General features: G+C 33.5%; 1 long non-coding RNA gene across 1 annotated transcript; it reads right to left on the reverse strand.

Annotated features, from left to right (window-relative positions):
• Positions 1-1288: 1288 nt before the first annotated feature.
• On the reverse strand, positions 1289-27915 carry LOC141542568 (uncharacterized). Its single transcript, XR_012482206.1, has 3 exons — positions 27855-27915; positions 1873-1921; positions 1289-1363 (listed from the first exon to the last, which is right to left on the reverse strand). It is a non-coding gene; the product is annotated as an uncharacterized LOC141542568 (long non-coding RNA).

The raw sequence follows: 27915 nt of genomic DNA on the forward strand, positions 1-27915 counted from the left end.
TAGAAACATACTTCTCCATATAAGTTCAAACCTTCTTGAAAAATTAAAATCATCCCTTTTGCCAACTTTTCCCAGAGGGCCACATTGCTGAAATGGACTTCTGGATCTCCAACATGCTCCTTTCCTATGGCCCCTCTTTGCTTACTGAATCACTGAATATAAATAATGTCTAATGTATATAATGTATAGCTTATAAGTTTTAGAACTGGAATAGAGAATAAAAAACATTCTATCATACTTATTTTATAGGTAAAAAATATGAGGATATACAAAGTTAACTGGCTTGCTCAAAATCACAAAAATAGTAAGTAGCTGAACTGGGGATTTGAAACCAGGTCTTTTGATTTAAAATGCAATGATCATTCTACCTCATATTAGCTGCTTTAAAAACTGGTCCCTTGGCTACAAACAACTCATCCCTTGCTTCTAACTTTTTAATACACAACCAACAAAGTTATAATACTGCTCCCCAATTTTTATGGAATTATCTGCCTCGTGTTTTAGTCTGAGCTATGGGAGTCCCTGCTTTGGCCTTTATTGGATGAGATCAATGACCTCTGAATAGTAGGAAAAACTCACTAAGGAACCTTTTGTTTTGTGATCCTTTCTCCGAGCAAGAGAAAGGAAAGTGCAAAGGCTGACATATAGAAAAGAAGAAAAAATAAAGGGAAGCAAATAATCTCTTCTTTCCCCATCTCCCACTTATCTTCACATCAATGGATGTGGAAGACCTTGAACTCTCAACATTTTTTCTCTGAGTAAATCAAGAATAATGAAGGAATACCCATACTAATCAAATCAAAATTTTGCTTCCAGGTTTAGCATCTTAGGATCCTGTCTCCCCTTCTTATGGTTGTCCAACCCCTATTATCACCTGGATTACTATATGGTTTTCTAAAATTTTATCTCTAATATATCATTGAAGATAATAACTGAAGTCTACAAGGTGGGGATTCATGATAGATTCCCAAATTTTATACATGAAAAGTGAAAATTGGTATTCTTGAACCTACATCATGATGGCTTTGAGCAATAAAGCCTTGCTTCCTTTTTCCCTGGACATGGGCCAATAAGAAAATAGCACAAAATTTATGACTACAAAGTTGAACCACTTTCAGATGACGTAAAAAGCAGAAGAAATTTGGGCTTGTATGTTTGCCCTAGGATTCATTGACCTCATTATTTTTATGGTAACCATTTATAGAAGAATAAAAAAACCTATTAGTCTGTTTACCATGGCAAGTTGAAATGATGGTGACAAAGGTATAGTGAAAACCACAGAAAGGCTATTTGCTGATGTCAAATTTATTTTAAGTATATGATTCATTTAAAACATGTATACAGCTCAGAGGTCCTCAGGCTCCTGCAACAAAATAAAAAATTGCAAAAATTAGATTAAATCCATTAATCAGTTAAATGAATTAGATCTTCAATTTGGAAGTCAAACTGAAGGGTGCCTCTATATTTGGCACTTAGATATCTTCCCTAATAAATTATATTCTCTTAAGAGGGTTCAGTCATTAACATATATCTCTGTGATGTGATAAAGCCATTTATTCTTAGACAACAGTGAAAAAGAATTCCAATCAAAAACCCTTCCATCTAAGCAAAATACACCATAAAGCCTCATATAAACCTCAGGGTAGACTTAGGTCTCTGCTGGGAGGCAGCCAATATTACAGGAATTGCAAGACCATGTTCTCTAGTTTCCCCAATTGTGATTTCATTTGTCTGAAAAACGCAGAAAAAAGTGTCATCAGAGACCATCTGGCAGTTAATAACAAACAAAGTGCATGTGTGGCCAATGCAGGAAAAAATGTCTTCTCAGGGCACTACCACAGTACAAGGAGGGAAAAATGAGTAAAAACTTACTTTGCCAACAGAATAAATGTCTTTGCCTTCTCCTCTTCTGTAAGTATGTCTAGAAGAAATTAAAGGTATTTAATAGCAATCTACCTTTACATCAATGAATATCCATATAAAGAAACTAAGATCCAAAGAGATCAAAGAAAGAAGAAAAGTACTTGTGAGTATAAAAAATCTTTATAGCAATAATTTGTGAAGTGACAAAGGGAGTCCTGACCAGTTGGGGAAGATTTGAACAAATTATGGCAAATGGATGTGATGTAATACTATTGCATATAAGAAATTGTGAAAAGGCAAGTTTCAGAGAAACATTGGAAAATATGCATGAAAAGTCCAGAAAAGTGAACAAAAGGAGAATTATTTATATTGTAAGGATCAAAACTGCATCACCCAATCCAGCATGATAGTCTCAATTCATCAAAAAGACCTTAGGTTAAGTGCAAAAAAATCTTTGAAAGCCATGTGATGAAGTGAAATGATTCCCAGAGAAGATGTTTGTTCGTTATTCCCTAAGAGTTCTTTATTAAAAGTATCAAGTTCATTAGAATGGTAGAGTATATAGTCTTCTACCATACTAAAAAGAAAAAAAATCACCTGGCAGTGGGCTGAGGACAGGCATTGGTTTGGGCTAGTTAGCATCCTTCACTTTTGACTACAAGAAGATCCTACCAGCTTCAGAAGATCAGGGTAATGCCAAACTGTACCTCTTGCCAGAAGAATCTAGCATTATACTCCCAAAGTATCAGCAGGTCCTATCTCCCCACTAGCATTCTAAACAAAAGTACAAGATCAGCAGATGACAATGTCTGCATTATTGGAAGCTAAAAACTGCTAATGTCTAATGGCTTTAGAAGGAGCCCACCAAATATAGCAAACTGTAACCAGAGGAAAATTCCTAAGCATAATCTATTATGAAAAAACAAAACTTCCAGCAACCAGGAAATGTGAATTTACCCCTTTGTCATATATGCTTTATAAATGTAAGCACATTTTCTTTTGTAGTCTCTATATATGTACTTATGGGGAAAGTGTCACAAATGTTTCAGAAAATGTGTTGTATCAATGATTCCTATTGCACTACCTTTGCCAATACCCCTTTCAAAAAGGCACTTGAAGCTACCTAACTAAATTATTTTCAGTTGATAATCTTGGGAGGAAGGAAAGCACAGCAGAAGAGACTTCAGTCAATGGCATTGGAGAAACATCCCTGATCCCTCAGGGTTATCTCTAGATATCATCAGTGGGAATCGGACTTGGGATAAGAATCCTCAGAGTTTATATAAGCTACAATCCACTAACAACACTGTAAGGATGACTTAGAAAGACTTAAGAATTTTGATCAATGTCATGATCTCCCATTATCCCAGTGGAGTGAAGAAACCTCCCAACAGAGAGGTGATAGATTTAAGATGCAGAATAAGACATGTATTTTGGATATGGCCAAAATGCAAATTTGTTTTGCTTGAATATAAAGTTTGTTGCAAGGATTTGGGTTTGTTTTTTTCCCCCAGAGATGAAAGGCAGTGAAAGTGATTTTTTTTGTTCAATGAAATATAATTGAATAAAATTGCATGGAAAAAAGTCAGAAATTTAACAAGATTGGTATTTTAAAATACCATTTAATTAAATAATTGGAGAAATGACACTTTTACCTAAATTAACATATATCCAATGCTATCCATATTAAATTACCAAAAATATTTTACTGAATTAGAAAAAATAATAATAAAATTCAAATAGAAGAACAAAAAAATCAAGAATATCAAAGGAACTAAAAATGTGTAAAAGAAGAAGTTTAACAGTGCCAGATTTTAAACTATATTATACGTCAGTAATTATCAAAATTATATGGTACTAAGAAACAGAAAAGTAGATCAATATAAGAGATTAGACATATAATTTACAGATGCAAATAAATATAATAACCTTGTATTTGACAAATGTAAAAACAATATTTTGGGACAAGAATTCATTATCTGGTAAAAAAAAATTGTTAGGAAAACTTGAAAGTAGTATGGCATAGACCAATATCTTCTATCATTTACCAAGATAAGGTGAAAATGGATATATAACCTAGATATAAAGAGAGATATTACAAGAAAATTTGAAGAATACAGAACATTACTTATCAGACTTATGATTAAGTAAACAATTTATGAACAAGAGATAGAGAACAGAGGAGTTATAATATGGATTATTTCAATTACATTAAATTTAAAAGGGCTTATACAAATAAAAACTGATGTTTGATCTTGTTGCCAAGATGAAAAGGAAAGCAGAAATTGGGGGAGGAGATTTATAGACAGTTTATCAGATAAAGTTCATATGTATTAAATATATAAAGAATTTCAACAGCTATAAGAATATGAATAATTTCATAATTGATAAATTGTCAAAGAATGTGAACAAGCAGTTTTCAGATAAAAAAATCAAAATTTATAGTCATATAAAAATGTTCTAAATCACCATTAAAGAAAGCCAATTAAAATATTTTACACCTACCAGATTGGCTAAAATGATTGAAGGGAAAAGCAAAAAAAAAAAAAAATGTTGAAGGGATTGTGGAAAAATTGAGATACTAGTTTGTTAGTAGTAGAATTATGAAACGAGTCAACTATTTTGGAGCGCAATCTGGAATTATGCCCAAAGAATGATAAAACTGACTATATCCTTTGAACCAGCAGTGCCACTACTAGGTCTATTTCCAAATTAGAAAAAAAAGAAAAAGAATCTTTACATTTTAAAATATTTATAGTAGTTTTCTTTGATGTTCCATTTCCAAAGAACTGAAAATTGTGGAGGTGACCTTCAATTGGAGAATTTCTGAACAAGTTGCAATATATAATTGTGATGGAACAATACTGTGCTATAAGAAATCATCAACACCTTTTTTTGTGGTAGCAAGGAATTGGAAATTGAGTGAATCCCATCAATTGGGAAATGGCTGAAAAAGGTGTGATATATCAATGTAATGGAATATTATTATTCTATAAGAAATAATGAGCACACTGATTTCAGAAAAACCTGAAAAGACTTATATGAGCTGATGCTGAATGAGGTAAGTAGAACCAGGAGAACATTATAAACAGTAACAACAAGATTATGTGATCAACTCTGATACTCCTAGCTCTTCTCAGCAATACATGATCATAGATATTTCCAATGGATTTGGGATAGAAAATGCCATTCACAAGAGAAAGAACTACGGAGGCTGAATGCAGATCAAAGAATACTATTTTCATGTTTTTCTTTCTTCTGATTTTTCCTTTATGTTATGATTTTTCTCACAACATGACTAATATGGAAATATGTTTTCAATGATTGTAAATGTATATTATATCAAATTACTTGCTAATTTGGGGAGCAGGGAGAGGAAAGGAGAAAAAATTGGAACTCAAAATCTTAGAAAATAAAATTATCTTTATGTGTAACTGGAAAAAATACTATTTTAAAAAATTTATTCTGGCCTACTAGGCTATAACTAGTTTTTGAAAAGTTTAAACTGAAAAAGAAAAATAAATATGATGACCTTAGAAAAACATGTATAGACTTGCACCAAATAATGAAGAGCAAAATGAACAGAAGCAAGAAAATGTTATATACAGTAACAGCTATATTGTTTAAAGAACAACTTTTTAAAAAACAACTATTTTAAGAACAACTTTGACTGAATAAGTTATTTTGACTATTATAAAAACCCAAATTACCTACCAATGACATACAAAGACATTATCTGTATCCAGAGAAAGAACTGATAAGTAGACATATGGATAGAATGATTTTACACATGTATATGTACTTGGGTCTAATAGTAGCCATCTCTAGGGAAAGAGGGTAGAGAAGAAAAGGGGAAAAAAAGAAAATGTATATGATAACTTCATTATGTACTTAAAAGGAATAGAAAATTGTATATAACAGAATTTCAGTTTTATGTACAATCATTGCTTAATTATGTTATGGAATTTGTTTTAATTCATAAATTAAAAAGGGAAATCAAGAAAAAAATCAGTTAAGTAGATCATTTAAAGGATGAGAAAGAATTAAAATAATTTGTGTTTATCTTCACCATTTTGTGTGTGGAGAACAGAAATAGAAGAAGTATTTCTAGAGAGATGCCATGAAACTACAGAAAATTAATTATCTTGCCCTTTGTATATACGTTTTATAAGTAGGTTTCTATTCAAAAGCCTCAGTGGACACTCAGGTAACAATCTCAGCTTTCAATACATGAACTTAATGTGTGAATCAGAAAACCCGATCCATAAAGTCCTTTTGATTATTTTACAGATCTATCATTTCATTGCTGCAAGTATTCCCTCTAATGATACAGATTAACATCCTTCCAAGTCTTTGTAGAAAGTCTCTGTGAATTGAAAAAACATAAGGACTGGACCTATGTTTTCAGTGAGGAAACTCTTCCACAACTTATAGTTTCCTAGGTCAGTGAATGGGCAGGTTTTTTGCCACAGGGTCACATGTACATCAGAGATAAGACTTGAACCCAAGGCTTCCTGACCCTGAAGTCAGCTCTCCCTCCATTGTGTAACAATGTCTAATTGCTGCCTCTTTGTTCTCATACTTTCCCTCCTTATTCATCAAGACCTATATGCTGTGGATTAATTATATTTTTAGTTTTTCCTAGCTCAGAGTTAGAAGAGTATATAGGGACAAAAAAGTGTTGTTTTTTTTTTCCTTTTCTATGATCATCAGTACTAATTTATACCTTAAGATTAATAACCTAGATTTATCTGTTTTCCAAAAATAGATCTCTGGTTGAGATATTTTTCTTGAAAAATTTGTTGCTATTGGTTTGTAAAAATTCATTGGTATTTGGGTAAAGGATTATTTCCAGGGAAGGCTGAAGAAAAAACTGAACAATCAAGTCACAAAGAGAGGAGATTCTAAAGTGGAAAATGTAAACCTAATAAATAATAATAATAATGGTCTTTATGTAGAGCTTTATGGATATAAAGTTCTTTTAAAATATTATTTAATTTTATGTCCTGGGAGGTAAGTCCTTTGATTTCCAGTTTAAAGATGAGAAAAAGTAGACAGATAGAGATTCAGTGACTTTTGTAGGATAATACAGTTAGTGTTTGAGGCAGAATCTGAACCCAGGTCATCCTGACTTCAGGTTCAGCTTTCTGTCCATTGAGTCGACATTAAGAAAAAGCTTGAAGAAAAGAGAAAGATTGGCTTTAATCAGATACTTGGGTAAGTAATCCTCTCTAAAGCTACATTTTCTTCACTACCTCAGACAGAAAATGCATGAAAAAGACCAAAAAAAAAAAATATTAAGAAATAGAAATAAGGGAAAAGAATCCCTATAAGGAAAATCTCACAGCAAACCAGGAGATTAAGGAAATGACATCTTAATATGATAACTAAAAATTGCAAATAAATTGTAACTAAATACAATGAAATTTAAAAGAAATTTACATGATAATTTTGTTGATTTTAAAGGAATAGCTTGTATATAGTAGATTTGCAGTTTCATATACAAGCTGTTTTATTATACTTTTATAAAAATGCTTGTTTTGTTTTGTAAATTAAAAAAAAAATCTAACAAAAAGAAAAAGAGGGAAAATGTCTAGATACAAAGAATGCTTTAATAGCAACTAAACCACTTTCCACCTCCCAAAAAAGAAGAAAGCCATAAGAACTCCCAGAGTGATTAATATACTTTGTATTTATTTACCTATATGCATGCTGCAATTTCACTTGAATAGAATGCAAGTCCCTTAAAGGCAGGAACTACCTTATTTTGCCTTCATATCACTGTCACCCAGCATAGTTCTTTGCACACAATACATATGTAATAATGTTTATTATATGAAATAACTGTTGAACTGAATTGAGGAACATATTAAAATAACTAAAATATATAAGGAAAGTAATTTGTCAAGAAAAAAATTTGAAAATATATTTGAGGATTAATGATTTAAAACTAATTGGAAAATTAATAAGACATTGATCACTGAATAGAAAATAGAGGACACAAAAATACAGAGTTGTAACAAGAAATATTAAAGCAAAGTGAATAACAGAAAAAAGAAGGCTATTAAGGTAGCTACAAATTAAACCTCTACATCTGAACTAGATGAAAGTTGACAAAAAGGGAAAGTGACAAATGTTGAAAAAGAAACACATTAATGCCCAGTTATTAGAGATGTTAATTGGTCCAGCCATTCTGGAAAACAGGTAAGAATTATGCTTGGAAAGTTACTTAATTTTATATAACTTTTGACCTAGCAATTCTATTACTGTGCCTATGCCACAAAGAGAACAAAGAAAGTAGAAAAGGACCCATATAGTTAAAAATATTTATAGCAGCTTTTTTTGTAGTGGCAAATAATTAGAAATTTAAAATTACCTATTAGTTGGAGAATAAATGAATATATGCTGCATAAATGTAATAGAAAATAATTCAAATGCAAGAAGTGACAAAAGGGATGGTTTCAGATAAATCTGAGAAGACTTATAAGAACTGATGCAGAATGAAGTGAGCAGAATCAGGGGAAAAATTTATACAATAACAACAAATTTGAAAGACACAAAAACTTTGATTGATGCAATGTTAAACTATAATTCTAAAAGACCAGAAATGAAAAATCACTGCCCATTTCCTGATAGAAAGGTGGTAGATTTAAGATTAAGAATGGAACATATATTTTTACATTGTTAATATGTGGGAATTTGTTTTGCTTGACCATAGATATCTATTACAAGGACTAGGGTGAAGGGGAAAGGGAGTACTTCCTGAGAGTGAGGAAAATAGGTGGCAAAAAATAATGGTTTGTTAATTAAAATATAAAATACAAGAAAGAAAAAAAAAGAAGAATCCAGGTGAAATAATCTGAGAGTGATTGGCTTTCCAAAATACTATGATGAAGCAAAGATTGCAAACGCTTTATTTAAGGAAATTATTCAATAAAATTACTTTGAAAAAATTAGCATGAGAGGCAAAAATATAATTTGATATAATCACAGTCAGAAAGGAACTCCAAAATAAACTCAAATATAATTGTAGTTCCTGATCTCCAGAGTTTTAAGCTTCAAACTTCCTATGATTAGACCTATCCAAAACTGAAATAAAATACCTTGGAATCCACTGCACTTCAAGAATTCAAGCAAATGCCAGGTGATTGCATGCCCATGTTTTAGAAAGAATTTTTATTCATATATATACTGGACTAAATGGCTTTTTAAGCATAGATTTAATAATTCTGTGTGATTTGGAGAAAATGCATTAAGGAGAGAGAACTTTTTGAAGAAACATCAAAATTCAGAATAAATTTTAGTAATAATCATTCAATTTATATAATACTTTAAATTTTATGATGCACTATTATCTTAACAAAATGAGTTAGGTAGTACAAAAATTGTTATTGTTGTTGTTTATATTATTCAAAAAAATTTTGATATTTGCCAGGAGGAAACCATTTATTATAGCAAAGGACTACTCATCAAGAATGAAAAAAAGAAAATAAAATATTGCAATATGATATATCAAAGGAAAAAAAGTTTTAACCCAATGATAACATATATAAATCTGATATTATTCCTACATGAAAAACATGAACTTTAATAGAATTAGTGGCTTCTAATTATTCCTCTTAAGAAAAGCAGTGATGAGTCAGGTGCTGATCAGCTGTTAGGAGGATAAATTTCCTTACGGAAACTTAAACAGGTGTACACACACATACACTGTCACACAGACATAAATACACACATATGTACACATATAAAATATACCTATATGTTATATATGCATACATATGTACACATATAATATATGTACATATATTTACATATACATGTGTGCATAAGTCTATACACACACAATGTGATATGTGAGCACACAAACCCAAGAAATAAGTTAGAAGTATCATCTTCATTTTGTTGATGCAAAAGTCAAAGCAAAAATCAATTCATTTCATGGATATATTACAGGATATATACCAGGTAAAATATAACTAACAGTCCTACTTTCATAATATCCTAAGTTATTTGGACTCCTTAAATCAGGAGTCCTTACCCTTTTAAAAGGGCAACCTACTTTTCATTTTTGCCCAGCCCAATGAATGTATAAAAAAGGGGCAGCAAAACAAAGAAAGTATTAACAATAAAATTCCAAGAAAATCAAGTTGGAGATAGATGTCAATAATATGACTCCCCACAACTAGAATCCTAGCAAACCTTTCAGAGAAGAACATGATGGCATAAGAGTATGGCAGAGCATGTGAGTGTAGCAGAGAACAGCTACTAACTTAGGTATGTTATTAATTTTAAGAGATATCTAAATCACATCAAAATTCTAGCAGTTGAAGCTTTTCCCTTACTTGAAACGGAATGTGCATCCCTCATCTTCAGGATCTTTCCTGAAGCTCAAGAAAGTTTAATCTGTTTCCAAACTTCTTGATGTACTGCCAAAATTCTCAACCATGAAAATAAATTTATCCTCGAGAATTTCATTTTGGCTTTCATATTGGTTTTCCTCCTGCACTACAGTTCAAAGAACTTTGAAAACCTGGCCCTAGTTCCTCATTATTCTTATAAATTTCTGTCATTGGTATATGATTACCTAAATATAGAAACTCGTGGACACACTTCAGCATTTTCACCTCTAAGTGCTGTCACCAGGCAAGTGTCTTCCATTGCACCAGCTGACATGAAATAGGTTTTCACTGAATCATTCTGAAGTCCAGCATGCAAAGCAGTTCTCTTAACATTTAACTAAATAGAACTTGAAACATTTCAAAGCATTCTTGGGTTACTCAATAAGTATAAAATATGCCAAATTTATCCTAATAGGCAAAAAATTTAGGTGGTGAACTGCAAAATGCTTTCAAGAAGATCTAAATAACTGAGATAGGGCTGGGGTCTTCGCATCCACCGTCTAGTTGGCCTTCAATTTATCACATTTACCAGAGGTCTTTGGACTGCTACACAATCCATCTGAAAATCAAAGTCAGATTCTTCAAAATAATTTATATGAATTTTGACAATGTATTAAAAAGCCTAGAAATGAATAAAAATCATTTAAAGCCTTTAGGAAATATACTAAATTAAAGGAGCACAATCAACATAAAATAAAGAAACAAATGCAAATGTTTAAATAGAAGTAGTGGGGCAATAATACAATATTAGAATCAGTGGATACAGATTCAAATCCTAGTTCTCTCATTTATTACCTGAGTAACTTTGCAAAGTCAATTCAGCTCTGAGCTTCAGTTCCTCACCCTCCTCTCTAAATGAAGAAGAATAAACTAGATGACCTCTAAGGTTCCACTGAACTCTAAATCTATGGCCTAATGAGTTGGCTATGATAGCTTAGATCATCTCTTGAAAATAACAATAACATCAATCACAAAAATATCTACTAAGCAATTGTTCTATTTTCCTTCATCAAAATGGAATGGGCACCTTTAATAGGAGCCAGAATCAATGGCTATACAGATCCATAGATGACAGAAGTTGAGATGCAGAAAGCATGCTGAGATCTAAATGAACTAAATTTTCAGAGATAAAACATGAAAAAGTGATACTCCTGTTGTATTCTGCTCTGCTATCCACTAGTATTATTTTCTGTTTAATTCTAGGAGCCATATTTTATGAATGACTGATAAAATGGAGTGTATCTAGAAGAAAGAAATATCCACATAAACACACATAAAAACAAATATTATACTATCATACCATATGAAGGTTGGCTAAGATAATTTAGAATGTTTAGACCACAAAAGAAAACATTTGGGCATAGAGGGGACGGGGGAAAATTGAAACATAATTATCAAAAATAATGCATTTCTATCAATTGCTTAATGTAAAAGGGACATGATGACAGAATCCCTCAATCCTACTCCTCATGTCCAGAATTAACTAATTCTACTTTGATATTTAAGATATTTAAAACCTAAGGCAACATAGATTGTCAAACTTGTAGAACCAAAGCTGCTTCTTGAGTCACATGAAGAGGCAGGACATTTTGATGATATATAGACACTTATATGATTCAGCTGTCTTATCTAAGGATCATCTGAATGATACAACAAGGGTAATGACCACTCTCAACTTCACAAAGATTTTTTTTTGGAGATTAAATAATGATTTTAAAGTGTTATATGTCATTAAGATTATTATGATCATTAAGTTTTTATGATAAAATGATAAACCTTCATGATTAATATTCAGTAGGTGGCGTTCTTCCCCACTCATATCCAAGGAGCCATCCCTGCTTCCATTTTGTCCTGAGAATTAACTCAGTAAAATCCATTAGAATTTTCAGGGGGATCCACCTACTGGACTATGAAAGATTTAGGAAGGAAATGCATATACACATACACACACATGCACATGTGTACATATATATACATATATATGTACACATGTGTGTATATTTTAAAATATAATGCATATATTTGTATATTATTTATGCATTATTTACATTTATCTTTGGATAGCTAGATAGATGGTATCATTTAGTACATGCAATCCTTCATTTCTGTTCAGCCTTCTGGATATCCAAAATAAATCTTATCATCTTTTCCCATAAAGCTACCTTATCCTTCAAACTTCCTTATTTATGCTAAGAATCTTCTTTGTCATTCAAGTTTATAACTTTTGAATCATCCCTCTTCTCACTCTCTAATTCTCTCACCATGGCAAAGAAGTAGAAAGTCCTGTTCATTATTCTTTCACAATACCCCACACATGTTTATAGTTTATTCACACTACTATAATCATAATCCAATCTCCCATTATCTCTCACTTGAAATAACTCAGTGTGTGGCAAATAGCAGGTACTTAATAAATACTTGTTGATTGATGTAGTGTAAAATTATGCGTGTGAAAAATTTATGTTTTAATATTTAACATTTTCTGTTCAAATTGTCATCTGGTATGAATGTCTATTTGAGACTGTCCCAAATTATCAATCAAGATTATCAAGTTATCAAGTTACAAGCAGAAATATTACCTCCTACACAGACTATTATGAGGAAAGTTGTTTGTGCCCTCCTATCCAGAAAGAACTATGTAAATAATTTGTATATATTTGCATGCTCTTACTGATATAGGTTCCTTGAGGGCAAGTAGTATTTGTTATGCCTTTATATCACCACTACCTAGAGTTGTGCCTGACAAATATAAGGGAGTTATGAATGAATGAATAGAGCCTCCTAATTGGTTTCTTTGCTTCCTATCTCCATTCTATCCTGGATTTGTGACTAAAATGATCTTCCTGTGGCACTAGTTTAACTGTGTCATTCCCCTGCTTCAAAACTGGTAGATCCCTCTTGCCTTTAGGCTAAAAATATGTACTCCTCAGTCTTGAAATTAATACCTTCTATAATCTTGTTCTAATCTACCTTTGTAACCTAATTTCACATTCTTCTTCCTCACACATTCTAAATAATACTAATAGTAATAGTAATACTAAATTTATATCATGCTTTAAGACTTAGAAAGAAGCATTTCACACATGTTGTGCACCCTTTCCGAAAAGCTGTGAATTGGATGGGTGTTATTATCAACTTCAATTTACAGATGAAGAAACTGAACCTGAGAGCAGTTAACTGACTTGGCCAGGATCACAAAGATTGTAAGCATCTATAGCAGGATTTGAACTCATGTCTTCCTGTCTCCAAGTGTAGTGCTTCATCCACAATAGTCAAATTATAATAAAGGGCCCCATGCCTCCACAATATCATCTTTCTTCAAGTTTCAGTTTGTGTCCCCTCATCCATTAAGCTTTCCCTAATTCCATTCCCTTATTGTTCTAGTTATCTGACTCCCTAAATTGTATACACACACACACACACACACACACACACACATATACATACATATATATGTATGCACACATATTTATCTATATGTTTTTATTTACATATGATTTACATATATATATATATGCTTCTTCCTCTGCTTATTCCAACCTATCCCCTGAGGAAGATGTAAGCCCTTAAAGGGCAGAAAATATATCATTTTTCACCTTTATGTGGTTAACACATAACCATTACTTTAAAATCTCATTGCACTGAAAATCCTACTCAATGAGTAGCTATGAACAAAATGTCAACAAAGTTCTAATCATTATTAGGAAGTAGAAAAAAATGACCAGCCTTTGCACAAAGTCCTGAGTATTTTACACTTAATAATACATTTACTTCCAGTAACATCTTCAAAAAATTTGATCCCTGCTTTTTCTACCAGAACAGAATCTACATAATGGTACTATCATTATAGCCCACAACTTCCATCATATACACCAGAATGATATGAAAAGATTTGTCAAAAAGACTTTTAATACATGACTGCTGAGATCCTTTCCACCTCATGTGGTTGTATGGTTCTAGTTTTGCTCAGAAATCTAAGTGAACTATATCAACAACATTCCCTTGATCCACTGATCTAGTAATACTGTCAGAAAAGGAAATGAGATTAGTTTGGCATGACTTATTCTTGATGAAGTCATTCTGACCCTTTGTGATCACCATTTCCTCTCCAGGATATTCATTAACAAACCGTTCCTTTGATAATATATGCTAGAATTTTAACAATATCTGAAATTAAGCTCATTGGCCTATGGTTCACAAATTACATGTCTTTTTTGAAAGTGGGGAAAGCATTTGCTATTTTCAGGCCCATAATACCTCTCCTGTGGTCTGCCCATGATCTTTCAAAGATCACCAATTGCTCAGTAATCAAAACAGCCACTTCTTTCAAAAGTGTGCAGAAATGATCCAGTTCATCTATGCTTTGTGACTTGTAACTTATCAAAGAAGTTAAGTATGATTTCACTATCTTCCTACTTATCTTTGGCTTCAACCCACTAATTAAGCATTTTTAATCTAATGTGTAAAATCCAAACATTATTCTCCTTTGCAAAGAAAACAGAAATGAATTATGAATTGAATAGTTCTGCCTTTCCCCCACTATCAATTCAACAAATTAATAAGTACCTACTATATGTAAGATTCTTAAAAAAAGGCATTGGGGGGTCCCTTGACAAAAAGGAATTTGTATTCTGCTGGGAAATGGGAGATGAGAAACAATATTTATGCAGATAAGTAAACTCAAAATATTCCAAGATATTTTGAGAGGAAGACTGTCTCATATGTCCCCATAAGTAATCCTATTATTTAACTATCCTTTTTTTCTGTCTATAGCTTTTTTAATGTATTTTTAATTGTTCTTAGCATTCTTCATCAAAGTTAGCTCAGTCTGAGCTAAATCTAAACACTATTCCAAAACAATCATGCTACATATTTTTTCTATTCACCTTTCATTACCTGTCCTGGCTTCCATATTTTTTATATCTCTTTTTAAAGATCTAAGGCAGGGATCCTCAAACTTCGGCACAGCATGCAGGCCAGATGCAGCCCGCTGAGGACGTTTATGTGTCCCGGTGGCGGGTTATGGCAAAATCAGACCAGAAGTGACTCGCATTAGCATCGCACACTTCCAGCACTAGACTGAGGTTCATAGTTTTTGTTTTTATTATAGTCCGGCCCTCCAACAGTCTGAGGGACAGTGAACTGGCCCCCCTATTTAAAAAGTTTGAGGACCACTGCTCTAAGGCCTCTTTTTCTCCTCGTTGTAATTGTTTTTCTTTGTGTCTTTGGATTTTTTTCCTTCTACCTCCCATCCTTTCTGTACTGACTTCCTACACAGATTTTTACTTCATGGCATTCTACCTGTTCCTTCACTGAACCATTTGAAATATGATTTCCTCCAACCTGGGGTGCACATCAAACAGCTCCCTGCTTTCCTCCATTCTCTGTCATAAATTCCACCAAAATTTCCCTTCAGTTCTACTTCAAAAATGCCAAGCAAAAATAGTTAGTGTTGGAAACATTGTGGAAAGATAGGTACAATGATGCATACTTGGTTAAGCTGTGAATTAGTGTAACCATTCTGAATAGCAACTTGGAATTATGAAAATAAAATGGCTAAAATGCCTACTGCTCTTTGACCCAGAAGATTCTACTACTTGAGACATATGCCTTAAGGAAATCATTGACAAAAAAAAGCTCCAGATATACCAAAATATTTATAGAAGCATTTTTTGTGCTACCAAATAATTTGTTTGATTTTATTATGCATATTTATTATGAGAGTTTTCTTTTCCTTTTTGTGAATTGGGAAGGCAAAAAAATGCTAGTTAATTGTAAATAAAATAAATTTTATGTTTGTAAGAAAAACTGTTTATCAATTAAGGTTCACTTTAAATTCTTTTAGTATTTTTGGGTGGCAATTGACTTGATTAAACTATTCTGCAGTGGATGCATATTCCATGAAGACAAGATGGAAGACTTCTACATTGTTAGGATCATGTTGACATATAATGACCCCTCAGCAGGAATACCAACATCAACTTGACCCTTCTTCCTCTCACCCTTCCTGCAGGATCTCTTACTGTAAAGCACTGGTAGGTTCACATTATTATTTCTGGGAAGACTAGAAATTGTTTCTTCCACAGAGGATCCACCTTCCTTCTATTTGGAAAGAAGCATATGTTTATTATTTTCATGAGTTCAGTAGACCCTTTTTAATTCCTTCCTTGTCAATCTTTTACCCTCTAACCTCCTAACAGATTAGGTTTCCCTCTTCCTCCTCTTCTTTTTTTCTCCTCCTCTTTCTCTTCCTCTTATTTGTTTTTTTTTTTTTTCAAAGAAACAGAAATTCTTTGCCACCTCCTTTTTACTGATCTCTTCCATACCCACTTGCTATTACTATTATCTCTTTGTGACTGGCTTTTAACTCTATACCTTCAAACCCTAGGCTCTATTATTTGAATCCCAGATTCACATCTTCAGTAGCCTATTTGGCATCTTTCTCTGGAGGCCTGGGCAAATTGAAAACCTGTTCTTATGCCTCCTAACTTCCCTCTTTCTGTTAATGGCACCATTATCCCCTCCATCTATTCTTAATAGTATGAAGTCATTTTGACTCCTCCCTCTTATTTTCCCTCATACCTAATCACCAAGTTCTTGCTGAGTCTATCATTTCAATATATCTTGAATGTCCCTTCTTTTCTATTTTTATCAACACTACTTTAGAACAAGTCTCTATGGTTTTTTTCAAAGAACTAGTAAAATAACTTCCTGACTGTTCTTTCTCACCTCCAATCTAACTTATCAATCAGCAAGTATTTATAAAACATATGCTCTACATTAGGCATTAGAAGTACAAAAACAGAATTAAAAAAATATACCTCTCTTTAAGAAACTTTACATTCATTCATCCAAAAACATCTACAATGTGAAAAACACTCTCCTAGGTTCTAGAAATACAAAAATAAACAAGAAACAGTCCTGTCCATAAGGGGTTTAGATTCTACTAGGTCAAAGATGAGTAACATTTACACAGATACAGAAATTCAAATGTCTACAAATTAAAATGCACACATTTTTGGCAGGATGAGGAAGGGGACAAAAAGTGATAGAAGATTAATGAAAAGCTACAGGTAGAAAGCAACCCTTGAGCTGAACCTTAAAGCAAACTAGAAGTTCTCCTAGGAAGAAGCAAAAATGCAATATGTTCTAGCCATGGCATTTGAAGACATGGAGGGTTAGGTAAGATGGAAGGAGGACAAGAAAATGACCACTTTGAATGAAATGCAGCATGTAAAATAGGAAATAATGTGAAATAATTCTACAAAGGTAGACTGGAGCCAGACTGTTAAGGGCTTTAAATGCAAAAGAGATGAGTCTGTACTTTATCCAAGAGGCAACAGGGAGCCACATTGTTGCCAGTTTAATCTTTCTAATTGACCAGAGAAGCAGGACATCTTTAAACTAACATTTTAAATTTATTACAGATTTTTGAAAAACCCAAGCTATTCATAATAGAGATTTGCATTTTCACGTATAATCCTCTTTTTTCTGTTCTGTTCTGTATAAGAAAATGTTCTTTTTTTCAATGCTTATTAAATTCAGAATTTTTTAAATTTGAATTTTCGTAATTCTTAATTTTGCTACATCATTTCTCCTGTTTGAAAACCTTTAATGGTTCTCCTTGTCTACTAAATAAAATACAAATCTTTTGGACTAGCATTCAAAGTCCACTAACACACTTTCAGCTTTATCTTACACTACTAAAACTTTTCAGGTATCTTAAGCTCCAACCAAATTAGATTACTTACCATTCCTCAAATATGTACTATACTTTCCTTTCCTCAATACTTTTGCTCACAGTATTGCATGTTCTTTTAATATATTCTCCTCCTCCCCCTTCCTCTGGCAACCAATTCAGTTCCTGACTTTCAACTTGTATCTCAGACATCTCATCATGCTAGGGATGACTCCATCCCATTCACCTCCTTCAGGTATTGAAAAAATTTCCTTCACAGAATCTCCATTTGAGGAAGGCCCCTTATCTGGTATGCTTACTTCTAATCTGTTGACTTCTGTGATTTCTAGTGGGGGTTTTTGGCTTGTATTTATATTCACAAGATTTAACATGATATTTTGCCCATAGAAGGGCTTAAGAAATGTTCAAAGTGTTAATCTATCCATCTAGCTAGCTAGCTAGCTATCTCTATCTATCATCTATTTCTATCTAACTACCTACCTTCCTACCTACCTAATAAACATCCATCTATCTGTTCCCATTTCTACTGATTAAAATTCTATCCATTCTTAAATGCCTAATTCTAAAACTTCCTCTTCAACTTCAAAATGATGTTTCAATCTTCTAAATTACTCCAACCTTTTTCTTTATTTCTGATCTTTGCACCTATCATATTCTGTTTTGCACCTTGAAAAAAAATCTCATTTTTGCTTTTATATTCCTGGTATCCACTACAGTGTCAGGTACTTAATAAATATTTGCTAAATTGAATTGAACTATTTTATGCCTTACCTCTTCTATTAGACTTGAGGCAAGATCACATCTTATTCATCTCTGTAGACTATTATACAATGTCTTATACTTACCAGGTATGTAATAAATATTTAATGAATGAATAAAAATCACCTAAGATATGAATCTACCTATTCACTATATCCATAATATACCCTAAAATATTATACAGATGAAAAAAAAAGCACATAAATAGATTCTAGAAAAGGTTTAAATAAATTTAAACAAATGGATGATAGGTTTTAATCTGAGGAGAAGGGATAAATTTCTAACCATTAGGGTTTGATATTACTGAGAGTAATCTTGCAATGCTTATGGTAATCCTTATGTTTTCACAAGAATTGCCATCCTCTGTATGATTCTAACCAATGAAATGATCTTTGCACATATGTGTTTCTTAGGATGAAAAAATGTACCATATATGTGAACGAAAGAAACTATAGTATTATTTTTGAAATTGAATAGTATCTGAATTGTGACAACTATTTAACTCTCCCCAGATGCCATTATGATGGTTTATATTTCTATGATGTATGACAGTGTTTTCCTAAAAGATACCTGATACCACCATAGGTTTTTTTTTTAAATACAGTTCCTCAAAATGAGGTCAAGTTGACCATAAACAGTCGTCAAACTGGAATCTGACAAAGCATTTGGGAAAGTTCTGAAGAGGATAAATTTTCACTGGATAAGCCTGAAAGCTCTTTTTGTCTCTTAATTGTAGGATCCTATGACAAAAGCCTGAATTAATCTACCTATGCTTTTTAGGCACATTTCTAAACCACACAAAGTTTGTTTATACTCTCAGTAATGATAATAGATCCTAAGAGTAAAAATGAAGCCAAGCAGTGGTATTCTAATCCTCCTCTTGATTCTTCTTCTTCTTTTAAAGAAATATAAGTTCATTACTGGCAGAGGTGTTAGGAATACAAAAGCACTACTTGTCTTAATATTTGATACCCTTTAATACATAATCTGCTGCCCTATCCTTTAGTGCCTTTTGAATATTATGAGAATGGATCAAGGAAGGCCAACTTTACAACATATTAAATAGATTGCCAACATGAACATAGTGAAATTTGAGAGATAACTAACAATATTATCTTCTCACGAGCTTGCTAGGGTGGTTGAAATTCTTATATTAATCACTTCTACTCTAGGTTGAAGTCTAAAAGATCAATTAATCAATTGTTAATCAATTAATCAATAAACTTTACTAAGTGCTTAATATATATCATGAGATATACTAAATAGTGAGAACACAAAGACAAAAAAATTAAACAGTCTCTTTACTCAAAAAGCTTCTATTCTAATGTGGAAGAGACAATGTCCTTATATCAATCCTCCAGTGCTACACAATACCTCCCCCCTTTTGGAATATCAGTCTCTCAGAGGATAGATAACCATTTCTTCTATATTAGGTTATTACCTCTAGAGTCCTGAATATCTACAGAGGGGGGAAGAAAGGAATAGAAGGAAATCTCTAATACTATTGCTCATGAGCCTCCATAGATTATTTCCCATTGACTACATAATTGATATCAATTAGCCAGACAAAGTTAATTAACATTAGCTAAATGTTATTTGGGATATTTACTAAGTATATAGTATTATACAGTATAAATATATATAGTATATATATATAGTAAAAACATGTACTAAGTATATAGTATTATACAGTATAAATATATATATAATATATATAGTAAAAACATTTACTAAGTATATAGTATTATACAGTACAAATATATATAATATATATATAGTAAAAACATGTACTAAGTATATAGTATTATACAGTATAAATATATATAGTATATATATATATATATATATATATAGTAAAAACATTTTATAGTATAGTATAGTATAAAAACAGTATAGCAAAAACAATTGGTATAAAATATTGTCCCTAAAAATCTGGGATATGCTTTCCCACAAATATATATAGAATCCAGAGGAAAATAGACTCAAGATTAGGGAGCATATGTGGCTACAAAATAACTCATAGCACAACTCCTGGTTGGATAAAAGTCCTTTTCTGTCTTCCTGGTATCCTCGGTAAACTCCTCTTAGCATGTGAGGCTATCTGTTGGGTCCAAAAAAAAGAATTTTGTTTTGATAACATTAGTTCATGGAATCATATGTAATTCATCTCTCAGATTCTAGGTAAGATTATACTTAAATCATTCAAGAAAAACATATCCATTTTGCTTTTAGAATCCTCTAGATTTAGAGGCATCAAATATGCCTGAAACCCACAACACTCCTAATACCTGAAACAGATTAAAATATAAATATATAACAAAATAAAATATAAGACCATAGAGATGATGTTAATTTGTAGTTTTCCAAGTCAATGTGTAGGGATCCTGTTCTAGTTGGGTTTGATACCATTGCTCTAGCTAGAGGTTCTCAAACTATGGCCCACGGGTCAAATGCTGCCTGCTAAGGACGTTTATGCAGCAGCCGGGTTGTGGCAAATGGGCTGAGGGGCAGGGACAGAGTGTGAGTTTTTGTTTTTATTCTAGTCCAGCCCTCCCACAGGCTGAGGGACAGTGAACTGGCCCCCGATTTAAAAAGTTTGAGGACCACTGCTAGACTTTCACATTTGAAACAATTTTCACATTTGGGCCCAATCTTTATGAGTCTAAACAACATGTATTTGATATAATTCTATATAGAAGTCTGAATTTCCTGGAAAGTCATGATTACATGTAATAGAAGTTACTTGGAGAGATTTCGGAGCCCATATAAACTAGTTCTTATCTCGTTCAATATGTTTTTTCAATATATAACTATGTACTTAATAGGAGCTTCTTGATTGGTTATAACTGCAAAACCAGAACTGAATCAGGGAAGAAGGGATTCAAAAGAGTTTAGCATTTTATCTTGGTTAGGACTCTTCTTGATTTTTGGTTTGTTCTAGTATATAGTGAGAGACAATATTATAAGAGTTGAGACCTTGGGCCTTCTCCCTATGAGGCTGCTGTGGGCCCTATGGATACAAGTCCTCCAGTTTTTTGCCTAGATTTTGGCTGTTTCATTGTAGAAAGAAGTTGAAGACAGATTTTCTAAATTTTGAAAGATCAGGAAAAGTTGCCAGGAGTCAGTAGTCTTTTCTGGGTCTTGCATTAATACCCTGAGGACCATCAGATGTGGCCCAGTTATAGCTAAGATATAGCCATCAATAATTCTCCATCTGGATATGAACTTGGTGGGATCAGTACTATGTAGATACTATGCTAAGCCTGAGCCTACTTTCCCCGAAGACCAAAATTGTATAGGAGAGAGTATATCCTTCAGGTGTTCAGGAGAAACATCTGTACTTTGGTTTTATTATACTTATGTTTGAAGGAAATTTCCCTTTGTAAAAGGAATATTGATATTGTGAAGTTAAATGGAATTAAGGCTGCTGGGTTTTGGTGGCTAACAATGGAAGACACATATCTGGAATGCAGGATCAAACATTAGAAGAGAAATATCCCTAGGAAATAGGGATATGTGGTAGCAATCAGGTGGGGAGAGGGTGAAGAGAGAGGATGAACACAAAATATTCTTTAAAATTTAATACTTATTATTAACATTTCTCTATTACTTCCTTAGTTTTACACAATTAACAAAACAATAGATCAAGCTTTATGTGTAGTGGTTGCCAATTTCCAAGGTATTAAAGTTCAAAAAGAAAATTTGGCAATAGGCTGTTAAAAATGAATTTAGCATATCTATGGGAACTTAGAGTAGCCAACCTAGGATGGAGGTCAGACAGAATATTCTCTGCATCATCATTATCATCATCAACATCATCATAACAATAACATTCATGTGGTACTTTATGATTTGTAAAACATTTTGCACATATTATCATTTCTGATCTTTACGACACACCTGTGAGGTAGGTGCTGTTATTATCCCCTTTTACATATGAGGAAATTGGGGTTGCATGAGGTTAATTGATTTTCTCAGGTCACACAACTAGAAAATACCTAAGATGATATTTAAGCCCAGGTCTTTCTATCTCCAATTCCAGTGGTCTATCCACAACACCAATATGCATCCCTATATTGGAGTAAGCAAAGATTCTTGGCTATATGATTTTCGCTAAGTAAAATATATACTAGAGCAGAAAAAAACTGGGATTATGGAGAACACACTTTAATATGCATCTCACTTAAATTCTTATTTTTAATGTTAAACATCGAATTTTTTTTATTACCCAGTCTACAGATATATAAAATTTCATTCTGTCACAAAAGTTTGACATGAGTCTTTTCTCGGGGGAAAAATCTGTAAATGACATTTATCATCTCTGTGACTTTTAGTTCAAATTAGTTCAGTTTTGCAAGTTAAAACATGACTTTCCCAACTGCCAACACTGCAAACCCAACCCGAGATCTGAAAACTAAGCGCTGTTTTTCTGCCTCTTACATCATTATTACCATCGAGAAAGATTCTGCAATCAAAAAGTTAGTTGACAATTGAGTACAAGATGCTTGAGGCAAAATATCATACAACTCATTCTCCCACAGCTGCACCTTTCCTGCTTTTCCAAGGCAGGAGTAGAAACTTGTTTCTGGTGGTGAAGTTGGAAGGTGTGACTCAAAGATAACTGAGGTCCCGCTAAAAATCAAAGGCAAAATTGCTCTTTTTTTTTTTTTTTTTATTTAGTCTCAGCTAATTCCTCTCAATTCCTGGACAGTCTTTGCTTTACCAAAAAAAAAAAAAAAATCAATTTAACTGAAGCATGCTGCCTTAGTTTTCTCATACGCAAAAGACCCGAGAGATGACAATACAATAGACAATCCTCAGCCAAAGTAAGCCCCCAGAAACTGAGTGATGGAGTCAGCCCTTGTTAAGGAATCGTTCACCTTCTTTTGACAATGGCCCTGTTGTAGAAGGAAAGCATGATGTAATTCTGCTTTACACTGAGTCAAAATGTGTTCTTAATCAGGGCAATTAGGCCTAATTAAACTATGTAAACTGCCACTTTATGTAAATTGAACATTTATGGGGTGTCTACTGGTGATAAGGCAAACTACTCAGAATTTTCAGCTTCAGAAATATGCAAGCCCTAAAAATGGTTCCTAAAATCTTTGGTTGGCTGAGAAAACTCACGATTTATACTGGTTCCTTTTCTTCTCCAACCCCTAAAGTGTAAACATTTCAGTCCTTGGCCCTCTTTCTTGCTCTTTTTTTTTTTTTTTTTCCCCTTTGGAGAGCTCATTATTTTGTGCTTCAATTTAAATCAACCAACATTTGTTGATTGGTGCTTACTTTGTGCAAAGCTCTCTCTCTAGTATTACTGATTCAGAGAAAAATAAATCTGTGTCCCAAAGAAGTATAGTGCCTATGGGAAATGCAAGATAATTCAGAGAGATACAGAGACCGACAGACAGAGATAAAGAAAAAAAGAGAAAGATGGAGAGAGACAGAGAGAGACATATAGACAGAGAGAGAAGCAGAGAAGCAGAGACATAGACCAGAGACAGAGACAAAGACAGAGAGAATAAATATATCTGCAGATTTCTGTGAGGTAGCACTTGACCTGAGCAATGAAGGAAGCAAGGGGATTCTAAGAGAAGTATATTCAAGTACTGGAGGACAGTTCATCTCATCTAAAGGCATCCAAGTGGAAAATGGGTATGGCAGAAAGATGGCAGGGCTGGGGCCTGGTTTGGTGATTCACACCTGGAAGCCCTGCTACTTGGGGAAACAAAAGCTGGTAGACCTCTTCTCCAGGGGGAATCCGGGCTGAAGTCCAGCTAAAGCAAACCAAGGTGTGCTGACTAAGAGCACAATGCAGTGAGTCTCTGGGAGCCTCAGGTCTTCATACTAATGAAAGTAGGGCAAACCAGTGTCTGTGGGAAACAGAGGTGGTCAGAGACCTATACTGATCACCAAGGATCAGGCCCACAAATGGCTGCTGCACTTTAGCCTGGCCAGGACAGAGAGCCCAATTTCCAAAAAGCAAACAAACAGTGCTACCTTTTGGGGTCAAAGTGCCTGTGTGCATTCACATTCAATCTCTCAGTTTCTTCTCGTGTAAAATATGGCAGTTGAACTAGATGCCCTCTTAGGTCCCTTTCAGCTCTAAATATGTGATGCTAGGTTGATTTCAGGGTATAGCTAAAAGACAAATTTGGCTGAAACCGAATATCTGGCAAGACGTGGTACGGAATAAGATTGCAAAGGCAGGTAGGAGCCAGATCAGGTAGGGCTTTCAATACCAGGCTAGGGATTTGCATTTTAATCTATAAGCAATAGGAGCCAATGAATTTTTTTTTTTTTTTTTTTTTTTGTGTAGGAGACTCACATTGTCTGGCTGTGTCTTAGGAATATTGTAGTTACATGGATGGCTTGGAAAAGAAGAGTCAGAAATCAGAGAAACCAAGGGGAAGGACATTGTGATAGTCCAAATGAATAGTGGTGAGGGCCTGAATTATCCAAGTGAATAGATGGTAGGTGTCAAATGTGAGATTTGGGGTGGAGATAGAATTGATAAAACTTGTCAACAGATTAGATATAAGAAGGAGGGAGAGTGGAGAATCAAAAAGGACCCTGAGGCTGTGAATTTGGATGCCTGGAAGAATGGGGATGTTTTCAACAAAATATGGACATTTGAAGGGTAAATGATAATTCAGCAAAGGATACTGAGGACAAACTATGATACAAGTAGAAAAAGAACACAGCAAGAGCTATATGCTGAAGAAGGAGAAAATTTCAGGGCAAGGGGTGAAGGGAAAGTGATTAACAGTGACAAAAGCTTAGGAGAACAAATGTAAGAGGAGACTTTATAAAAGTTCATTGGTTTTAGTAATTAAGAAAGTTAACCAATTAATATTCATTAATTACCTGCCTTGTGGCAAATACCTTGTAAAAAGCACTTTATCATAAGCTAGACTGCAAGGCACTGAAAAGTAAGTGAGAAATTAAATGAATATTGGGATAAATCTAATAAATTGAAATCAATAAAGATAAATACATCTTTAAATATATATATATATTTATATAAATATAAATACGTCTATAAATAAATATCTTGCACTTGTGAATTTTTAAAAAATCTTTAAAAGTATAAGACGAAGGAATATGGATAGATCAGGGTTGTCCTGAGAAGTATCTGAAGATTTTAGTGGACCTTAAGCTGAATATGAGCCAACTCTGTGATGTAGCACCCAAAAAAACCTAATATGATCTTGGGCTACATCAAAAGGAGTATGGCCCAGGAATATGGAAGTGAGAGTCCCATCATTTAACCTCTATTGGACTTTTTCTGGAGCACTCTCAGTTTGAGTATTGATCAGAAGGACAACCAGAATGGTGAAGAACTTTGAGTTCATTTTATTTAGGAATTGATTAAAGAAACAGACATGTTTATTCTGGAGAAGAAAAGACTCATGGGGGACTTGATCACTATCTTCAAGTATGTGAAGAAGGATTAGACTTGTTCCATTTAGCCCCACAGGGCAGAACCAGGAGCAATGGGCAGATGTTGCAAAGAGGCAAATTTGGGCTTGTTTTCAGGAAATGCTTCCTAACAATAAGAGCTGTCCAAGAGTGGAAAGACTCCCTCACCTTGAAGATTTTCAAGCAGAGACTGGATAACCATTTGTCAGCTACTCTATGTTTGTGTTTTTTGTTGGACCATATGACTGCCAAGGTCCATTCCAATTTTCAAATTCTATTATTTTGAAAAGATATAGGGGACTTCTGAAATAGTTTGTTACATATGATGTCAGATTCAGTAGTTTTGGTTTGCTTACCTGTTTTTATTATAAGGAAAAGTTGAATGAGAAAGCAAAGCTGCTATATTTTTTAAAGTTTCTAAAAGACTATTTAAAAATTATATACTCTTCTCTGTTGCATCGAAATAATTTCTTTGGTATTACAAAACCCACACAGTGATTTGCAGCATGCTAAATACACTTGCTTGTCAATTGATTTAAGAACTTTAATATTTAGATCTGGAAGGGACCTTAGAATCCAATCCTTTCATTTTACAGTTAGCAAACTGAAGCTCATTGAGTTTAAGTGACATAGGTAGTAAGTTGCAAAGCCAAGTTTGGAACTCAAATCTGAGGAGTCCACCTTCAAGATTTTTTCCACTGAAAAATCATTCTATTGCTCCATACTGGAGAGATCTAAGCAAATTCAAATTCTAAGTCTGTCCCTTGTTGACAATGAAATAGGTTAAAGGTGATCTTTAGATGACTACACATTCCTAATACCTGATGAATTGCATATTCCATCTGAGACTGAACCTGGAATACCCACTCCATTAAAGCTCACCACTACATTCTGTAACCACCTAGGAACACTAGTAGTGTTCCTGATTTATATTATATGACATTTCTAAGAATGGAGGAAATTGGAAAGAGGGAGGGACTAGAAGAAAGATATTAGGAAGGAAAGAATGTAATGTTCTAGGGTAAGAGGATTGAGCTCAGAAATTATAGTATATGCTAAAAATCCTATAAATAAAGGCTCTCAAATATAAAAGAGCAGCCTAGTGCACTAGATTCAGTAGGCTACCAGTGTCAGTGAAAGAATGACTAGCCGCATTAAGCATATAATAATAGCATGAGGCTCATGACTTGAGCACTTCATGACTTGAACATTTATAGGAGAGTCATAAATCATTAGTTGTTCGCAATTCATTTTACAGCTCACTGCCAGTCACTCAGAGTCCTTCTGGACTGCTCCTCCTCAGATGAAAAAAGGTTCCAGAATGGTAGTTTCCCCTGAGTTTCTGCAGAAAGCTAAATGGCTCCACTGGAGAAGGTAGACTGCATGGTATGTGGTGCCTAGCAATGTGAAATTACAGGAATGCAACCGTTTCCTTCTCAACAGCATTGAAAATGTTTACTTAGTAGATGGGTACCTGCTAGCACCAGGAGAGTAAAAGTTGTGTCTATTTCCATTTTCAGTTCTTGGACTGTCATGGATTATGGGCCAGTCCTCATTATTTTCTCCCAGTCAAGTTATATGTTGTACACTATTTTTTTTTCTATTTCATGCAAAACTATTCAGGGAGTTGAGTTGCTTTATTAACAAAATATGGTTTGTTGAGTTTGGAAATATATTGCTCTTCTTCATTTCCCAAGTAGACTTTAAATTACCTTTCAGATGCACGAAGTTCAATCCTTTACTTGCACATGCAGCATTCTTACTGAGGAGGTC

The sequence above is a fragment of the Sminthopsis crassicaudata genome, chromosome 5 (assembly GCF_048593235.1).
Source record: "Sminthopsis crassicaudata isolate SCR6 chromosome 5, ASM4859323v1, whole genome shotgun sequence".
Taxonomy (NCBI): Eukaryota; Metazoa; Chordata; class Mammalia; order Dasyuromorphia; family Dasyuridae; genus Sminthopsis; species Sminthopsis crassicaudata.